The sequence below is a fragment of the Staurois parvus genome, unplaced genomic scaffold (genome assembly GCF_062004578.1).
Source record: "Staurois parvus isolate SC_StPar_1 unplaced genomic scaffold, SC_StPar_1.0 ptg000498l, whole genome shotgun sequence".
In the NCBI taxonomy this organism is placed as follows: Eukaryota; Metazoa; Chordata; class Amphibia; order Anura; family Ranidae; genus Staurois; species Staurois parvus.
The window spans coordinates 8,176,727-8,198,252 of NW_028318294.1; positions in this window are offsets into that span (position 1 = coordinate 8,176,727).

Sequence of the window (21,526 nt, forward strand, 5' to 3'; positions counted from 1 at the left end):
ATACTCTTTAACAAAGAAATATCTACCCTTTACGCCCCCCCCCCCCCCAGGTGCATAGTAAGGAGTAGATAGTACCCTTTGTTACTCATTCACAAAAAAAGCAAATGGTACGAAAAAACACAGATACCAAATAAAAACTTCTTTACTATAAAAATAAAGAATGTAATAAACAATGTCTGCAATAAACAATGTCTGATGATACTGGCCCACTGCCAGGATGATGCAACCCCCCTTTAACTCCTGTTGCAAACTCCCTTGCAGGTCCCTAGTGTTGCAGGAATTCAAATAGAGCAGTAAGCATTCTGGGTTATATCTTTTACCAAATATGACCATTAACATGACCCAAGATCTCTGGCCCCTTTGTTTACACAAGCTGGTGGGAATCTGTCATGTAAAGGCAATAGTGCTGCCACCTCCAAATAACTGGTCTCCTGGTTTCTTGACAAACACAAGCCAATAGAAATCTGTGATTTAACCAGGGTACACTAACAGAGAAATTTCAATCATACAAACAGAGCGTGAGGGCAAACAGCTCTGCTGTTCTCATTCTAGAAACCCCATAATACTCTGCACATGTGTCATGGATGCAGTATGTATAAAATGTTAACCTGTAAAGCAAATATTTTATATCACTAGAAATATATATATATATATATATATATATATGTATATATATATATATATATATATATATATATATATAAAAAAACAAATATTTAAAAACATTTAAAAAATAAAATGTAAAAAATAAAATGAAGACATATCCAATTATACCAACTGTATTTCCCTTTATTTATGAGTCAGTAATGACAGCTCACATGATTCTGTTCCCACAGACTCCCTTTAAAGCCTAATCCATGCACAACTAGTTTTATTTATTTAAATCTTCAATAGTCACATTTACACTTTATCTTTTTTTTTTTGCCACTTTAGCAGCTCTCTAAGTTCCAATGAGCTATTTTGATATATACAGTACAGAGCCAAATTTCTGGCTCCCTGCTTCATCAGAATGCTGTCTATGGATGACACCAGTTCCGGTGTTATGCCTCCACCCCCTCACTCTGCTATGCCATTCACAAAGTACAGCACAAATGTCATCACTGTGCTGCTCTTTGTGCATGGCACAGCTGAGCGAATGGAATGTTAACTACATAACCGGAACTGATGTTGATCATAGAAATTGTTCCAATGCAGCAGAAGTATGGCTTCCCACTGTGTACATATCAGAATAGCTCAGTGGAGCTTAGAAAGTTCCTAAAGTAATAAAAAAATTAGAGTGTTATTGTGACTATTAAAAATGAAATAATAAAGAAAGAAAGAAAATAAATAAATAAATAGAAATATAAAATGAAACTGCCATACCTGTCAGTCTTGAATACCGAAACAATTGGTCGTTTGGGAACACAAATAGATCAGATTTTTTTCTAGTCCTGGGATTGTCAAAGATAATTTCAATTTATTTTTAATTGTATGGGAAATAATGACAACCTGAGATTTGGAACCCCACCAAAATATGAAGCATCTCTTCAAGAGGCAAGGAACGATAAGAGAAATTGACGGGATAAGCAGTCATGTACAAAACAAAGGTCTCTGGTTACACAGGAGTAATGATCTGCAAGTAGTCATTACAACACAAAACATCACAGAATGTATAGTTTAAAAAAAAAAGTCAGCTCCTTTGCATATCAGTCCTTACTAAGTCTACATCTGGTTTTAATTACAGACAAAACTGTTGACCAAATAAGCCCTTGCCAAATATAATAATCCTACTTAACATTATAGTTCATGTTTTATGGATGTGAATGAAGGCACTTTACTGTTGATGAGCTACATTGTTTTGTTCTTTCCTTGTGAAAGCATTAAATTGCATCTCTCCATAATTTACCATAACATTTGCCCAGTGAAGTTTGAGAGAAAATGTACAAAATTTTATCCTGAATGACAAACAAATTAATAAAGGAAACATTATGACTGCTTTGAAGTACAAACAAAAAGTCCACGGTTAAATTTTTTAACAAGTTTGAGTCATTAGTTAAACAAATTCTGACAGCCAGGCTTTGCGTTTCCAATCACACATCCTTAGAACAAAGACATGATTTGTGAGTGAAGTTTAATAGGTCCCTCTGCATATGATAATTCTCCTCCAACAGTCATCACTTTCACTATAGATGTTAAAATGTCACTTGCTATTAATCTATGCCATTTTATGATTGGGCTAGCATGGAAACAATGAATGTGTTCAGAGAAATAATAAATAAGAATGTTACTTCATTTACAACATGTCCCCAAAAATCCAACTGAAAGCCATCATTTGTCATTAGGGTGTACTTTGATTGAAGTGTTCTATAACCATTATTATTTAGAGAGGAACTGGAGTTCTGGATGCTGTGCCCAAAAAAAGGCACACAAAAAACAAAAGTTGAGTCCCCAGCATTGTCTGTAGACTCCCTGCTGTGGATTTTTTTCCCCATTATTGACTTACCATGCTTTGTTTTACACTGTATTCCTGTGTCCTTGCATGGAGCAAGGCCGGGGTGCTGGGGTTGGCTATGCTCCACAGTTTTTAGTTGTGCCCCCCAAAGCATGCCCTAACCTGCCACTATACTGCCACTATACTACACTAACCTGCCACTATACTGCACTAGCGTGCCATTATGCTGCCCTAATCTCACATTATACCACCCTAATCTAATACTTTCCCACCCTAGTTTGACACTATACCAGGGGTGGACTGACCATTTGGAAACTAGGGCACTACCCGAGGGCCTGGGGTCAGTAGGGGGCCCCATGAGATGCCCCTGGTACCTTTTTTATAGGCTTTTTTGAGTTTGGGCAGGACACAGGGGCCCCATGATCCCCTATTGCCCGGGGGCCCCACGAGTTGTAAGTCCGCCCCTGCACTATACTGCCCTTGACTGACCGGGAGGAGGAACTCTGCTGTCTGTGCCCAGGCTGTGTGCAAAGCAGAGATGGGAGAAGGAACTGTGCCCCTGTCCTCTGCCCTGTCAGCAGTGACCCCTGTCCTTTGCTCTGTTGATATTTTTATGGCACCCCCACATCAGACAGGCTAGATCCAGCCCTGGCATGGAGGTGGTCATCTTGGTAGAGGCAAGGGTTAGTAGACAGGCTCATGCTCCTACTCCACTTTCTGCCATCAAGCCCAGATCTGTGTCTCCATTGCCAATCAGTAGAGATGATGCCCCTTTGTTTCTATTGACTGGCAAAAATCCTTATCTTCTGCCCAACCAGAGTCTCTGTTGCTTGATTTTGTAGCTGTGACAGGCCTGCTGCACTTCATCCATTGTTGCCCTGATTGTTCAAAATTCTATTTGAGTATCACACACTTAGTACTCTCAGCTTACTACCTGGCTCTCTACCCTGCCCTGTTTTCCTACTCGCAGAGCTTAGTCATTGGTTTCTACTGTTACTGACCCCTGCCTTAAATGCAAACTACTCTTTCAGATTCCTGCCTACCCTAACCTTCGTTTTTCTCTAGGTAGTCATCTACTGCCTTCTCTGACCACCACCAGCCTCTGGACTTTCATGTGGATACTCCCCTGCTGCACATTCCACTCCAGATCCATCAATCCAGAAACTTTAGTACTGTATTCCATTACCTGAGCCAACCAATTTCTGGTAAGTCTGCTTGCCTTAAGGGAATAGTGGCTGCTAAAGATGAAGAAATACTTGCCAGCTATAGTTTCTGACCCTGGCATTGGGGTGAAAATCACAGCTGGCCTTTGCTTTATTAGGTCAGAGTCTCCAACAAAAAGAACAGAGAGATGTACAGTAGTGATATCACCAAATCTCACTCCGAACCTGGTGAGGCTTGCAGTCAGAGACACAGTGCTTGAGATATCACACTGCAGATATATAACTTTGGGTCTGTATGAACAAGCTTGCCTACACACACTTACATACCAGGGCACCACTATTTTTCAGTAAGAAGTTTTTCTGGGTACTGCTAAGGCACAGTTAATATATAGATGTCCCCTAGATTGACTTTTTAAGTTTAGTTCAACTTTAACCCCATGAAAGGTCAATGAGTTTTTTTAACTAAACAGTGAAATTACAATGATAACATCACATCATCATAAAAAAACAGGAATAACAGCACATAAGACAAAAAGCTCATGTCTATATATTGGGCCCAGTACAACCCAACTCATATGGTGTGAAAGAGCCTTAGTATAAGAAGCCTGTGTGCCAGTGTGGTTAACTAAATGCCTAAATGAGGACTTGTGACCAGGGGCGGACTGACAACTCATGGGGCCCCCAGGCAATAGGGGATCATGGGGCCCCTGTGTCCTTGACCAAACTCAAAACAGCCTATGAAAAAGGTACCAGGGGCATCTCATTGGGCTCCCTACTGACCCCGGGCCCTCGGGCAGTGCCCGAGTTTCCAAATGATCAGCCCGCCCCTGCTTGTGACAGCATCACCAGGAACAGTATTATTTTAATGAAAGCTGCAGATGTAAAAATTACTTTTGAAATAAAATTAACTTCTTAAAAGTTATGTAAGATTTTATCAGCCGAGTTTACATCTACTTTAAAGCAGCTACTTTTATATATATCGCAATAAGCAGTTGCACTGTAAAATTGCTGTGGGGTATATTGATTAAATCAAGGAATAACTGTACAGAAAAGGAAATTATTTAAAGCCCAATTGAACCTAGTCTATATATTTCTGTAATGGCTGCATATGCAGTGATTAACATTTTTGTTGTTCTGGTTTTTATTAATACTTTTTTTTCATACTGTATACTGCACCAAGGGTTAAGATACCTTCAGCTTTGTGCTGGAGAGTTGGATCTCTGCTCTCACACCCAACACTTGGACTGGTCTGACACTCCCTTTTCATACTGCTCCTATTAATGGAGCTCATGCTCCCTGAGCAGCACTGTTAAGTGCAGCAATGTGCAGGAGGGTACAATCCACTACTCTTAAAAATGCAGTGGCCATGGTCTCCATTGGTTTGACTCTCAAGAATGCTGCAGAAAAAGGTATGCTACTCTGCATGGGGACCTACTGGATACCTTCAGCTGCGTTTGTGCTTTTTCTGGGTGTCCAGGGCATCCTTGTACCTTTAAGAAGGGGTGAGGGGGGCTCCCTCTAGGCTTACCTGCACTTAATCTATCCATTATTATATTTGTGCTCCAACTTGGGAGGCTTTCAAAAGTATAGAGTTACGACTGCGGTATACTGGGGTGCCATGACTTGGCTGCTGCAGCTTGCACATGTATTTGTAAATGTGTGAAATTAAACTCCATGATTTAATATGAACTGTTAGACAGGGTTAATTAGATTTGTGGCAGACTAACCAGTAAGTGAGTTAGGAATGTTTGTTTTTTTTTACATGAGTTGGCCTTCCATGTGCCCCTTGCTACAAAGACCAGTTATAGGTTGCTGTGGTTGCCATTTGTTTGTATAGTATGACAACAACACATAGTTTGAAAAGAGCTCCCAAAACTCAAGCATATTTGCACATAGCTAAAATATTTTTTTTTCAATATTTTTATTGCAATGTTCATTTAAAAAAATAAAAATGAAAGAACTATCTGCATACATGTATTATGATCATGGTTGATTAAAATATTAATAATGGAATAAATATACAATACATCTGTAATTGTACTTTCCTCACAAAATGTATTTTTAATATATTATTAATATTATTGTAATAATTATTACTACTACTACTACTACTTATACTACTACTACTAAAATTACTCCAAAAATAGTCTCTTTGGACAGTTAACAGCAACACACTTTATCTTACTGTCACCAAAATCATCATTTAAAGACTAATTGTTACTATACTTGATCTGTTTTCTAAAAACTCACAGAAATAATTACACAATGTGTGAATTCAGCATGACAATTAACACTTAGACACCATGAAGCATTTGCTGTAGATAGCATTGTTCAAAATATTTGTCAATTACTCCATTTAATTGGCTGTTCATTTACAAAATGGTTTACAGTGCTATTTTTGTGCATATTTTTGCCTGGAAGCTAAAAGAACAGCTTCAAGAAGAGCAAGACAAAATGTTTCTACTCTCCCCTTTATTTGCCTCATCAGAGGCAGTTTTCTACCAGAATTGTTTGAAATCTCCATCAGTAAGATCTCTGGTGCAGTAGCACGACAATGATTATAGCCTGGTTCAGTTTTCTCAGATAGGGAAATTTACTTTCTGTTTCTCAAAGGTGATTAGAGTCTTTGGATCAACAATATTATTTAAATATTACTGAAGTTATGCCTTCAAAAAGAACAGGTGAAAAGTTTCAAGTATCTGAGAGTCGATATCCGTTATGACAGTGGGGTATAAAGATCAATCACTGCACAATTAACACTAAAATATCACTATGATAAGGGTTCTATAGGGAAAAAGGAAGTACCGTATTCTCCGGCGTATAAGACGACTTTTTACCCCTTGAAAATCTTCTCAAAAGTCGGGGGTCGTCATATACGCCGGTAACGGCATGCTGAAACTTTTTAGGGGGGCGTCGCGGTGCCGCCACCGCCCCCCCCCTTTCAACAGAAGGGAAACTAAGTACAGGGGTGGGCAGGGGCTGCTGTCTCTTACCTGGCTCCGGTCCCACGACGATCCGGCCCAGGAAGCGCCGCTGCTCCTTCCTTCGGTTCGTCCACTGGATGTTCGCGCGGCTGCTCGGCTCCGCCTCCTCACCGGTGATTGGCCGCCAGAACTGTAGCTCAGGAAAGGCACACAGGCGGCCAATCACCGGTGAGGAGGCGGAGCTGAGCGGCCCCGCGAAAATCGAGTGGAGATGCAGGTAAGTGTGCCGTGCTTAGGTGCTGCTGCAACCACATATGCTGACTGCAGCAGCACCGTACTGGAACAGGGGTCAGCAAGTGTCAGTGGGAGGAATAGTGCCCCATCGTTGGTGTCACTGATACCAATGATGGGGCATTATTCCTCCCACTGACACCAACGATGGGGCACTTTTCCTCCCCCCCACTGACACCAACGATGGGGCACTATTCCTCCCCCCCCCCACTGACAGCAATGATTGGGCACTATTCCTCCCCCCCCCACTGATACCAATGATGGGGCACTATTCCACCCCCCACTGACACCAATGATGGGATACTATTCCTCCCCCCCCCACTGACACCAATGATGGGGCACTATTCCCCCCCCCCCACTGACACCAATGATGGGATACTATTCCTACCACTGACACCAAAGATGGGGCACTATTCCACTGACAGCAATGATGGGGTGCTATTCCTGCCACTGATACCAATGATGGGGCACTATTCCTCCCACTGACACCAATGATGGGACACTATTCCTCCCACTGATACCAATGATGGGGCACTATTCCTCCCACTGATACCAATGATGGGACACTATTCCTTCCACTGACACCAATGATGGGGCACTATTCCTGCCACTGACACTAATGATGGGGTGCTATTCCTCCCACTGACACCAATGATGGGGCACTATTCCTCCCACTGACACCAATGATGGGGCACTATTCCTGCCACTGATACCAATGATGGGGCACTATTCCTCCCACTGACACCAATGATGGGGCACTATTCCTCCCACTGACACCAATGATGGGGCACTATTCCTCCCACTGATACCAATGATGGGGCACTATTCCTCCCACTAATACCAATGATGGGGCACTATTCCTCCCACTGACACCAATGATGGGGCACGATTCTTCCCACTGGTGTGCACTGGAAGAGGGGTAGTCTTATATGGCGAGTATAGCCCAAACACTACATTTTAAACAGGAAAAGTAGGGGGTCGTCTTATACGCCCAGTCGTCTTATACGCCGGAAAATACGACAGGTAAGAATATCAAGTGGGTAAGATACGATTCTAGCATTATCTCTACTTTTACCATCATTCATGCATTATGGAGATTATCCAGAAAGAACATGGGCGGATTAAGTCAATGAAGGGCAGCAAGGTAGAAGCTGACAATTACAGGCCAGTGAGTTTAACATTAATTGTAGTCAAGTTAATGGAATTACTCCTGAAAAGAGGTATCATTGATCATTTAAAAACATACAACTTGCTGGACCCAAAGCAGTAGGGCTTTACTGAGGGAAAATCATGTCAGATTAATCTGAGTGAATTTTTTTTACTATATTTCCAATGTTTTGGACCAATGTGGTGCTGTGGACATTGCATACATTATATTGCCAAAAGTATTGGGATGCCTGCCTTTACACACATTATTGAGTTGGCCCACCCTTTGTAGCCATAATAGCTTCAACTCTGCTGGGAAGGCTGTCCACAAGGTTTAGAAGTGTGTCTATGGGAAGGTTTGACCATTCTTCCAGAAGCGTATTTGTGAGATCAGGAATTGATGTCGGATGAGAAGGCCTGTCTCAGCTGTAATTCATTCCAAAGGTGTTCTATCATGTTGAGGTGCAAGCCAGTCAAGTTCCTCCACCCAAAACTTGCACATCCATGTCTTTATGGACCTTGCTTTGTGCACTGGTGAGCAGTCATGTTGGAACAGGAAGGGGCCATTCCCAAACTGTTCTCACAAAGTTGGGAGCATTAAATTGTCAAAAATGTCTTGGCATGCTGACGCCTTAAGAGTTCCCTTCACTGGAACTAAGGAGCCAAGCCCAACCCCTGAAATACGACCCCACACCACAATGCCCCTCCACCAAACTTTACACTTGCCAAATGCAGTCAGGCAAATACCGTTCTCCTGGCAACTGTTAAACCCAGACACGTCCATTAGATTGCCAGACAAAGAAGTGTGATTCGTCACTCCAGAGAACATGTCTCCACTGCTTTAGAGTCCAGTGGTGGCGTGCTTTACACCACTGCATCCAACGCTTTGCATTGCACTTGGTGATGTAAGGACTGGATGCAGCTCGGCCATGGAAACTCATTCCATGAAGCTCTCTACACACTGTTGTTCTGCTAATCTGAAGGCTACACAAAGTTTGAAGTTGGCGATTTTGTGCACTGTGCACTTTAGCATGCACTGACCCCGCTCTGTCATTTTACATAGACTACCACTTCGTGGTTGAGTTTCTGTTGTTCCCAGTTGCTTCCACTCAATACCACTAACAATTGACCGTGGAATATTTAGTAGTAAGAAAATTTAATGGATGGACTTATTGCAAACCTATCACGGTACCACAATTGAATTCACTGAGCTCCTGAGAGCAACCCAGTATTTCACAAATGTTTGTAGAAGCAGTCTGCATGCCTAGGTGATTGATTTTATACACCTGTGGCCATGGAGGAGATTGTAACACCTGAATCCAATGATTTGGAGGGCTGGCCCAATACTTTTGGAAATATAGTGTACATTAATCTGGGGTATTTTCACCAAAGAAATATAGCAAAATACTTTTGGCAATAGAGTGTGGGTGGGTGTGTGTGTATATATATATCTTGATATGTATATATATATTTTGATATGTATCTTGATATCAGCAAGGCATTTGATACAGTTCCACCTGATGATCTAATACAAAAGTTGTACAAACTAAGACTTAACCTTTGGGTAGTTCATTGAATATCCATTTGGCTAAAGGATAGATACCAGAGTGGGGTTGACTCGGAGCAGAGACCAGTCACTAGTGGTGTACCACAGGGCTCTGTATTAGGTCCTGTTCTATTTAATCGATATGTACTGTAAGTGATATACAGTCATGGCCGAAATTGTTGGCACCCTTGATATTTTTCCTGAAAATCAAGTATTTCACACAAAAAAGGTATTGCATTAACACATGTTTTGCTATACACATGTTTATTCCCTTTGTATGTATTGGAACAAATATAAAACAGAGGCAGAAAAGCAAATATGACATAATGTCACACAAAACCCCAAAAATGGGCTGGACAAAAGTATTGGCACCCTTAACTTAATATTTGGTTGCACACCCTTTGGAAAACATAACTGAAATCAGTCGCTTCCTATAACCATCAATAAGCTTCTGACACCTCTCACCCGGAATTTTGGACCACTCTTCCTTTGCAAACAGCTCCAGGTCTCTCTTATTGGAAGGACACCTTTTCCCAACAGCAATTTTAAGATCTCTCCACAGGTGTTCAATGGGATTTAGATCTGGGCTCATTGCTGGCCACTTCAGAACTCTCCAGCGCTTCTTTGCCATCCATTTCTGAGTGCTTTTTGACGTATGTTTGGGGTCATTGTCCTGCTGGAAGACCCAGGATCTTGGACGCAAACCCAGCTTTCTGACACTGGGCCCTACAGTGCGACCCAAAATCCTTTGGTAATCCTCAGATTTCATGATGCCTTGCACACAGTCAAGGCACCCAGTGCCAGAGGCAGCAAAACAACCCCAAAACATCATTGAACCTCCACCATATTTTACCGTAGGTACTGTGTTTTGTTCTTTGTAGGCCTCATTCCGTTTTCGGTAAACAGTAGAATGATGTGCTTTACCGAAAAGCTCTATCTTGGTCTCATCTGTCCACAAGACGTTTTCCCAGAAGGCTTTTGGCTTACTCAAGTACATTTTGGCAAACTGTAGTCTTGCTTTTTTATGTCTCTGTGTCAGCAGTGGGGTCCTCCTGGGTCTCCTGCCATAGCGTTTCATTTCATTTAAATGTCGACGGATAGTTCGCGCTGACACTGATGCTCCCTGAGCCTGCAGGACAGCTTGAATGTCTTTGGAACATGTTTGGGGCTGCTTATCCACCATCCGGACTATTCTGCGTTGCAATCTTTCATCAATTTTCCTCATCCGTCCACGACCAGGGAGATTAGCTACAGTGCCATGGGTTGCAAACTTCTTGATAATGTTGCGCACTGTGGACAAAGGCAAATCTAGTTCTCTGGAGATGGACTTGTAACCTTGAGATTGTTGATATTTTGCCACAATTTTGGTTCTCAGGTCCTCAGACAGTTCTCGTCTCCTCTTTCTGTTGTCCATGCTTAGTGTGGCACAGACAGACACACAATGCAAAGGTTAAGTGAACGTCTCTCCTTTTTATCTGCTTTCAGGTGTGATTTCTATATTGCCCACACCTGTTACTTGCCCCAGGTGAGTTTACAGGAGCATCACATGCTTGTAACATTCTTATTTATCCGCAGTTGTGAAAGGGTGCCAATACTTTTGTCCAGCCCATTTTTGGAGGTTTGTGTGACATTATGTCGAATTTGCTTTCTTTCCTCCCTTTTTTTGTTTTGTCCCAATACACACAAAGGGAATAAACATGTGTATAGCAAAACATGTGTTAATGCAATACGTTTCGTGAGAAATACATGATTTCCTGGAGAAATATCAAGGGTGCCAACAATTTCGGCCATGACTGTAACTAATGGTTTGTTGGGTAAGGTATATATTTTTGCTGATGATACAAAGGTGTGCAATAGGGTTGATATCCCCGGAGGTGTCTGTAACATGGAACATGATTTGGTATTGCTGGAAGTTTTGTCAAAGCAGTAGAAACTGCAGCTCAATGCTTCTAAATGTAAAATAATGCACCTTAGGAAAAAGAATCCCTTGAGAGAGTACAACAATATTGGTCAGCATTACAGAGGAAAAAGATCTAGGGGTATTTATATCAGTGGTTGCAAAATGAGCAAACATTGTGACCAGGCAGTGGGGAAAGCAAACAGAATTCTAGGATGTATCACTATAGCGATCACCAGTAGGAGGAAGAAGGTCCTGATTCCCTTTTATAGATCTTTAGTGAGACCTTATGAAAAGCCAAAGGATAAAAGATATCAAGAGGGACATCAGGAACTTAATATGTACAGTCTGGAGAAAAGGAGGGAAAGGGGAGACATGACTGAAACTTTTAAATACTAGGGGGTAACTAAGGTTCAAGAGGGAAGGTTTTTCAATATGAAACCAAGATCAAGAACACGGAGACATGACCTCAAAATAACTGGAGTAAAGTTCAAAACTAATCTTAGAAAGTATTATTTTACTGAAAGAGTAGCTGATACATGGAGCAGACTTCCAGCACAGGTAGTGAGTCAGTCAACAGTACGTGGATTTAAACATACTTGGGACAACATAGATCTACAGTTGTGTCCAAAATTATTCAACCCCCACTGAAATTGAGTGTTTTGGCCAGTTTGACATTGCTTTTGATCATTCAGTCATCTTGCTTACATTTACATTAAAGAGGCACTTGTAGGTCAGACAAATATAACATAACAGTTATAATGAAATAACCACAAATGTCTTTTCTGTGCTCACAGCATTATCAGTTTTATTCAACCCCCAAGTGACATTCAATCTTAGTACTTAGTACAGCATCCTTTTACAGTTATAACAGCTTTTAAACGTGAAGCATAGCTTGACACAAGTGTCTTGCAGCGATCTACGGGTATCTTCGCCCATTCTTCATGGGCAAAGGCCTCCAGTTCAGTCACATTCTTAGGCTTGCGCACTGCAACTGCTTTCTTTAAGTCCCACCAGAGGTTCTCAATCGGATTTAAGTCTGGTGACTGCGATGGCCACTCCAAAATGTTCCAGCCTTTCCTCTGCAACCATGCTCTAGTGGACTTGGAGGTATGCTTGGGATCATTGTCCTGTTGAAAGGTCCAACGTCTCCCAAGCCTCAGGTGTGTGACGGACTGCATCACGTTTCCATCCAATATCTCCTGGTACTGAAGAGAATTCATGGTACCTTGCACACGCTGAAGCTTCCCTGTACCTGCAGAAGCAAAACAGCCCCAAAGCATGATTGACCCTCCACCATGCTTCACAGTAGGCAAGGTGTTCTTTTCATCATAGGCCTTGTTCTTCCTCCTCCAAACATAGCGTTGATCCATGGGCCCAAACAGTTCTAATTTTGTTTCATCAGTCCACAGAACACTATCCCACAACTTTTGTGGTTTGTCCACATGGCTTTTGGCATACTGCAGTCGACTCTTCTTATTCTTTGGAGACAGCAAGGGGGTACGCCTGGGAGTTCTGGCACGGAGGCCTTCATTACGCAGTGTGCGTCTTATTGTCTGGGCTGAAACTTCTGTACCCACATCTGACAAATCTTTTCTCAGTTCCTCAGCAGTCACACGGGGACTTCTCTCCACTCTACGCTTCAGGTAGCGCACAGCAGTCGAAGTCAGCATCTTCTTTCTGCCACGACCAGGTAGCGTTTCAACAGTGCCCTTTGCCTTGAATTTGCGAATGATGCTTCCTAAGGTGTCTCTTGGTATGTTTAACATCTTTGCAATCTTCTTATAGCCATTGCCCTTCCTGTGAAGAGAAATCACCTCTTCTCTTGTCTTCCTGGACCATTCTCTTGCCTTCACCATGTTTGTAACCACACCAGTAAATGTCTAGAAGGAGCTGAGTATCACAGTCATTTTAAAGCTGCCTAATTGGTGCTTATTATGCTTGATTGCTGCTCGGTGACATCCACAGGTGTTTTCAATACCTGATGGAAAGCACCTGTATGAACCTCTGTTCTTCAGAGTGGTAGTCTTTAAGGGGTTGAATAATTGTGGCAATGAAGAAACCACATAAGAACCATTTACTACTGTATTACATAAACAATTGATGTCATTTTAGTTGCATTTGGGTAGTTACAACGTCCTTGTAGGATTTGATTCTGAATACAATTCCAAATGTACACTATAGTCCCTAAACCCCTTTACAGCATTGGGGGTTGAATAATTTTGGACACAACTGTATACTTAGACAAAAAAAACACACACGCAAAAAAAGCAAAAACAAAAACATAAAAAACATGTATAAAAAATGGACAGTTTCGATTGACCACTTTTCTATGTTTCTACTATCTATCCCAGGTGCAGACCATTAGGAAGAACTTGAATTAGTTCCCTGTGCAAGATGTTACAGAGAAGGTTAAGACACAAGAATAGAAACTGAATGACTGAAATTAGACTATCTAGAGAAGCCTGAGAAGCCAGGGAGGGTACCTAATTAAAAAGGAAGACAATATTTAAGTGTAGGATCAAAGAAGCAGTTGTCAACTAAACTCTGCTAAAAGTCTATGTCTGTATGGACTCATAGGCTAACATAGAGGGGCGTTTGGAAGCAGGGAAAAAAAAATTGCTGGACGCCCCTAAAAGCAGTAGTAAAAATGCTCTGTGTCCACAAGGTCTTAAATCAAGCAATAATTAAAGCAAGTGATCTGATTTAACTGTATCTAATTGGACGATATTGAACAGTCTTTCTCAACCAGGGTGCCCAGGCACTCTGGGGTGCCTTGAGGTTTCTTCAGGGGTGCCACGGCAAAATGTCTAAAAATTGTCCAAAAATTCTATACAAGCCAGCAGGTGGAACAAGCCTGCCTTTTAGTTACACAAAGCCACAGGTTTTCATTGTGCACCATTACAACCTTCTAGCCGGAGGCGTCCTGACAACCAATGACATCATCAGTTAAGTAGGATGTCAGCTGCGTGCATAGCATCCTAGTTTGACCCTCCTCTACCCTTCTCCATCAGTGCTGGGGTCACATTCGTTCAATGATGGCTAAAAACTGAGGGAGAAGAGAAACACTGGAATACCAGTCAGTACCAGTGTGCAACAGTATATTTGCTTTGGAAGAATAAATCATCTCTAGTGTTGGGTGTCCTACATGTGTGGATGTTGCTGCGTTATATATATCTATTAGAATAGTTTTTCACATTTTAGAATGGGGTGCCTCAAGACTGTCCATAATTTTAAAGGGTGCCTCAAGACTGTCCATAATTTTAAAGGGTGCCTTGACTGAAAAAAGGTTGAGAAACACTGATATAGAACACTGGTGTTTGCAAATAATCACAGAATATGGAAGCTTGTGTGTTACTGCAAAGCTTATTTATTTTGTTGTCTTCCATGTTCACCTCTCTTTCTACATTAAAATTGGAATCTTTAAGTTGATGTCAACCCAGATTCTTAAATGTGATACTTGTTGATATAATACGGCAATAGCAGGATTTACATGGTAAATTACTTCAGGAGTAATTTGCTAGATAACTGATCTCAGCCACAGCATTTTATTTCTGATTTACATATTTGCTTGTGATACTGACAAGATTATGACCTTATCAAGGGGCTGCAGGTGTTACTTGTATTAGGCATTTAAGGACAACAGACATCCAACCAGAACTGGGTTCTATTCCGCAGTATATCGCTACTGGGAGCTGCTGATTCTAACACCTTGGACTCATTAAATAGTCATCTACACCAGTTTAATAGAACTGATCTTTCTCAATATGTGGAAACAGCTATATTGCCACATTATAATTACAGAATTTCTGGCAACCCATTGGGATGAAAGCAGAGTCGTAGATAGTTTTTCAGGGTGGGGGGTTCAGCCTTGAGCACCCAGAGGACAATAATTAGGCAGCGTGCCCGCCATGTTGTGACAAATTATGGATGTGTCAAAAAGGCTTAAAACTTCAACCTTCTCCCTGGGAACATGGTGACATATGCCACAGTCCTTGTACCCCAGAAATACAGTATGATACTTTACCATTACATTTGCTTTTCTGCACACAACCTACATAGAAAAATGATTTAATTTCCAGCATCTATTGTACAATATGGCATAAATAGTGCAGGGGTCGTGTGTATGTCACACACATTGTAGTGTATGCAGTCCCCATTAGGCAGAACTCTACTGGTGGCAGCAAATCCCTGTGACAGCAAACAGGTATGAAACTAATAAGTGTGGCCAAAGGCCTCTCACCACATTGATGCTGCAGATGACCTGATGGTGATTTATCTCACATCCTCTGTTCTAACCAGGCAAGAGATAGTCAGCAATACTCTGGGCCTCTCTCTCAAGCATCCACATGGTCCTCTTGCTCAGTAGTCCATCCCCTGATGGTCAGTCCTGTAGGCTAGATGGAGGTGGAAGAGCAGGCCACACTATCCCTATAGCACAGTGGAGGGGTGTATGAAACTAATAAGTGTGGCCAAAGGCCTCTCACCACATTGATGCTGCAGATGACCTGATGGTGATTTATCTCACATCCTCTGTTCTAACCAGGCAAGAGGTAGTCAGCAATACTCTGGGCCTCTCTCTCAAGCATCCACATGGTCCTCTTGCTCAGCAGTCCATCCCCTGATGGTCAGTCCTGTAGGCTAGATGGAGGTGGAAGAGCAGGCCACACTATCCCTATAGCACAGTGGAGGGGTTAGAGTCGAACTCCATGTTTATGGTGACTATAAAAAGTTTGTTTGGCCCAAACAGGTTGAAATGAATAATTTCCTTTACTAACAGATGCACTTGCTGTCAGAGCTGTATAAAGTGAATATAGTCTGAGCTACAAACAGTATACAGCACTGTGTTCCAGCAGTGGGACAAGGATTTCCCATCTGCTGCCAGACCAAAATTGAGTCGGGCTGACTGCTACTCATCCATTCACTGGAAGTCTTGAATTTTATCAGCAGATACAAGGCTTTCTCTGATTGGCTGAGGCAGAGATTGTGACGTTATCTGCCTGCTTCAGCAGTGTGGTGTTTCCATTTAAAAAGCCTCTTCAGCTGTCAAAAAACAAACAGGTATTCAGAAGGCAGCAGTGTCACCTCCTGAATTCCTGTCAGCCTGGTCTGCAACACTCTTTAAAATTGGATCCACTGTAGATCACTCTTTAACCACTTCCTGTCCACCCTATAGCAGACGTACTGCTAGAGGGTGGCACGGGTGCGCAAAATCAAATATATATACGTTATTTTGCATTTCTGGGAAGGGGGCGTGCTCCACCATTCATGGCCACGGCTGTCAATCACCGGACGGTGATTACTCGCCAGGACCCAGTGATTGGGTCTCTGACGGGGGGAAAACTGTAAACGAAAACAGTTCTCTCCCTTGTCATCTCCTGCACACTGGTTTGCTTGGTTGTGCATAGCTCAGCCATGCAAAGCAGTGTACTTACAATGAAGCACAAACATACAGCCCCACAGTAAAACTCACACAGCACACAGTTAACCGTTTGATCACCCACATGTTAACCCCTTCCTGCCCAGTTCCATTAGTACAGTGTCAGTGATTTTTATTAGCATTGATCACTGTATTGGTGTCATTGGGGATGTCAGTGACACCAAGTCAGTTCCCCCCGAGTGTCAGAATGCCCACTGCAGTCCCACAATCCCACTATAAATCACTGACCTCCACCATTACTAGTAAAAATAAAAAATCCCAGTATATATACAGCAATTTTAAATGCTATAAATTTCACCTAAACCAATTAATTTATAGGTATTGGGATTTTGTTAGCAAAGACATATAGCAGAATACATTTTGGCCTAAATTTATGATGAAATTTGATTTTTTTTAATTTTTTTTTACTGGACATGTTCAGTAGCAAAAAGCCAAAAATGTTTTTTTTTTCAAAATTGTCAGTCTTTTTTTTTTTTTTGATAAAAAATAAAATAAAAATTCACAGGTGATCAAATACCACCAAAAGAAAGCTCTATTTGTGGGGAAAAAAGAACATAATTTAATTTGGGTGCAGCGTTGAATGACCACGCAATTGTCAGTTAAAGTAATGCAAAAAATGGCCTGGTCAGGAAGGGGGGGGGGGGTAAAGTAAGTTATTTATTAAATACCTGTAATAAATAAATAAACAAGTGGTTTCAGGTTGGGTTCAAATGGAAGCATAGTCAAGGAACAAGCCAAAGGTCGGTAATGAGTGGTAGGTGAGATAAGGACAGCTGCAGGTACAAAAAGGAGCAAGATATTGGCTGGAGAGAGTGCAATAATCTGACAAACAGGAAATTCAAAGGCATGGCTTAAATAGAAAGTTCATGGGAGGAGCAAGGAGTTCAAGGTCCAACAGAAACAAGGTACAAAACAAAATTATCCAAAGGTTCAGACAGGATTTTGTCCAGCATCTCAGGTAGGTCTGCAAAGAGAGCTACTGCTTGATGCAGAAGAGTTTATGGGTTCCTCATCCTGACACCCCCTGGAAGCTGGAAATCACTGGAGTAGACACTGCTACTGCAATGATTGTCACTAGTGTTTGGGTTCTGCCAAGCAACTACCCTGCTGTTAAGTGAACACAGGAGGTAACTTGTGAAATCACATCACACCTCTTCACCTCCCTTGCTGCAGAGTGAATACAGGAGATTGCATGGGACATCGCTGCTCCACATTATCCAATCAGAGGATGATTTGCATTCTTTAAGAAAGTGCAAAGTGTTCTCTGAATGGTGCCTGTGCCAAGAGAGGGTGTTTCTGTTTTCGGCAAGGCAGTTGCTTGGCATGGGACCTAGAAGCTAGTGAAGATCACTGTAGTAATGGTGCCTACAACAGTTTCCCAGCTTCCACAGGAATCTCACAGGTATGATCCATACATACTTACCATACTAGTTACAAAACCACCCATTGTGTTTAGCTGGTTAGTGGGAATGGAAGAGGAGAGAGTGGGCTGTCATTTACCATTGTATATATGGCTACATGTGTGACTCTATAATCTCATGGCCTGCTCAGATGTGATAGAGAGGAAATGCTCAGCATAGAAACTCACTGAAAACTGAGCATGTGCACTAGCTGTCAACACTGCTCTGCAAAATCCCCAACTGCATTGGGGACATGGACAGAAGGGGGTAACAGCAGGATCCACAAGGTTTTTTTTGCAGAATAAAGAAAAGGAATCCCATTGTGACTGAGCTGAACAGCATGTAATAAAGCATTTATTGATAGTTTTTTTATGATGTGGGTTTAATGACGCTTTAAATCTGTCTACTGGCTCAAAAAAATTAATTAATTAATGATATATATCTATATATGGCGAGGAAGGTGAGTGAGTCACATGCTCATCCTGGAAGAACCAAGTATTTTTAGTATTGGTGTCCATGGTATCAGTGCAGGGGCCGATTTCTACAAACTAGCAGGCCACAACTGGCCTGCAGGCCATAGTTTCAGGACCACTGCCATACAGTGTAGCATCAATATAGTGATAGCCTGTATCACCCAGGAACTATCAGTTCATATGCCTAATATGCTGGCCTGGTGAACAGGAACCTCTTATTTTGTTTTTTGTTTTTTTAAATTAAATTAAAACAGTAAACAGAACACATAGGTAAAAAGTCGTTGATAGTACTGTATATATCAGATGGGATTATAAAGCAGAAAAAACAGCAGATTTTTTATGTTGTTTCTCATTTTTAGCATATTTCACAATAAACACTTAACATGCATTGCAAAGTTGTGTAAAGCAAGGCCTAAAGCTGATTTGTATGCCACACATAGGACAATCCTTGGATAATCATGGCTTCAGTTACATAGTAATTTGTTAAGAATTGGCTTGTTATGTCTTGGTGGTTATTTATCAAACACACAGGCAATGTGCATCATGAACAGATAAAGGTAGATTGCTCATTTTGGGCCAGACACATGATTGAATGCTTTAAATACAGGCATTTATACATAATGACTTTTTCTGAAACAAAGAGATTTGTCTTGTACTTTAGAACTGATTTACTATGGTACACTTCAACATTCTGTGTGTCAAAAATGAATGGGTACATAACATATGAATGAGACTCTGACTTTAAGAGTTAGGCTAACATGAAAATTCTGCACTGAAATTTACTAAAGTGACATAGTCCTGGAACTCTACACCAAGGCTATGGGCTCCATTGTCCCTAATCTCTAACAGATTTGTAATATTACCAGTTCCATTAAACATGCCAAATGGGATATCTTTTGGTGTTTCTTATCTGCGGGATACACTGTGATCCTCCATCACTAGCACTCATTACAAACACTTGAATGATTCATGGAATTAGACTTCATCTCTCACATGGAATTTCACCTAGCTCAGAAAAATGATAAACAGAGCTCCTATACTAAGATCTGAACCATATGGACTATCCCAAAGAACTAGAAATGTTTCATTTGGTTTCAAATTGATTTGTTAAGTTACTAATTTCATTTTGTTGCATTCATAAAGACATTTGTTTAGTTTAGTTTATTCATTTTCAACCAGATTCAAATATTTCCAATGGGTTCAAAGTATTTGAATCAAATTTGAATAAAAAATATCAAATCAATCTAAAATCATTTTGAAAAATAATTGGTTCTGTTCTATTCGAAATTTGAATTTCGCAAGACTTTCAATTCTATTCTATTACTTGATTTTCTATTCTATTCTTTTATTTTCTATTCCATTATATTCTGTTCTTTTTTTTCTATTCTTTTCGAAATTTGAATTTCGGAAGACTGCTATAGTCTTTCTAATTTTTTTCTATTCTGTTCTAATCTATTCTACTACTTTTCTTTTTCTTTTTTTTTTAAATTCTATTCTATTATTTGATTTTCTATTCTATTCTTTTATTTTCTATTCCATTATATTCTGTTCTTTTTTTTCTGTTCTTTTCGAAATTTGAATTTCGGAAGACTGCTATATTATTTCTAATTTTTTTCTATTCTGTTCTAATCTATTCTACTACTTTTCTTTTTCTTTTTTTTTTTATTCTGTTCTATTATTTGATTTTCTATTCTATTCTTTTATTTTCTATTCCATTATATTCTGTTCTTTTTTTTTCTATTCTTTTCGAAATTTGAATTTCGGAAGACTGCTATATTCTTTCTAATTTTTTTCTATTCTGTTCTAATCTATTCTACTTCTTTTTTTTTTTTTTTTTAATTGTATTCTATCATTTGATTTTCTATTCTATTCTTTTATTTTCTATTCCATTATATTCTGTTCTTTTTTTTTCTATTCTTTTCGAAATTTGAATTTCGGAAGACTGCTATATTCTTTCTAATTTTTTTCTATTCTGTTCTAATCTATTCTACTTCTTTTCTTTTTTAATTCTATTCTATTCTTCTATTTTCTATTCTATTCTTTTATTTTCTATTCCATTATATTCTGTTCTTTTTTTTTCTATTCTTTTTGAAATTTGAATTTCGGAAGACTGCTGTATTCTTTTTAATTTTTTTCTATTCTGTTCTAATCTATTCTACTTTTCTTTTTCTTGATTTTTTTAAATTCTATTCTATTATTTGATTTTCTATTCTATTATTTGATTTTCTATTCCATTATATTCTGTTCTTTTTTTTTTTCTATTCTTTTCGAAATTTGAATTTCGGAAGACTGCTATTTTCTTTCTAATTTTTTTCTATTCTGTTCTAATCTATTCTACTTCTTTTCTTTTTTTTAAAATTCTATTCTATTCTTTTATTTTCTATTCTATTCTTTTATTTTCTATTCCATTATATTCTGTTCTTTTTTTTTCTATTCTTTTCGAAATTTGAATTTTGGAAGACGGCTATATTCTAATACACACAATCTTTGAAGGAAACCAGCAATAGTCAGCAATATGTTTAAATTTTAAATATGTTTTTTAATTGGATTTAATTTTGAATTTGATTCAAATAATTTATTTTAGACAAAATTTTGTTTTGATGTTTCGGATTCATTTAAATTCGTTACCATTGCAATTTGGAAATTCGGATACGTCTGAATCTCCGAAAAACGTACATTTTGGCAGAATTTTGATTAGAAACAAAACAAACCGCACATGTCTATACAAAACTCACAAGAAGCCCCTGACAAACTATCGTCCCCCTAAACAACATGCCCCAAAAGTGACCACAGTGGTAGCAAGGAGATCCCTCAC